Consider the following 485-nt stretch of genomic DNA (forward strand, 5'->3'; position numbering starts at 1 on the left):
AATTCAAAATAATTCCTTTCACCATCGAATCTTTGAAGGTGGCAGTTAGGGTTCTTCAAGTTTGGGTAATTTTTACGTAAAGGGGTTAACGGGGTGAATGAGAATCTTTGAAGGCTGTTACGTTTATTTACCGAACAATTTAATTACGTGGCTTCATAATAAAAGCGCGTGTTTCCCACTCAAGTTATTATAATTGGGCTAGGGCTTAGGAGGGAATAAATAAATACAATTGTTTTAACAATAGTGGGGTGTTAGGACACCTGTAAAGTTTAGGTATGTAAATAATTTTCCAGGACAAGTTGAATGTGGTCTTTATGCATTTTCTCTTCGATAAATACTCTTTTCTTAAAGTATGAGATGCTGGTAAAAGAAGCCTCTAATTGCTGCTTTACTTACCATAAAGGAAGGTAAAAAGAAAAACAAAACTAAAGAGAAAAGGAACAAAAGAATATACGTAGATGGAAAGGATAAATGGAGGCTTTTAT

This window comes from Nicotiana attenuata, unplaced genomic scaffold (assembly GCF_001879085.1).
Source record: "Nicotiana attenuata strain UT unplaced genomic scaffold, NIATTr2, whole genome shotgun sequence".
Lineage (NCBI taxonomy): Eukaryota > Viridiplantae > Streptophyta > Magnoliopsida > Solanales > Solanaceae > Nicotiana > Nicotiana attenuata.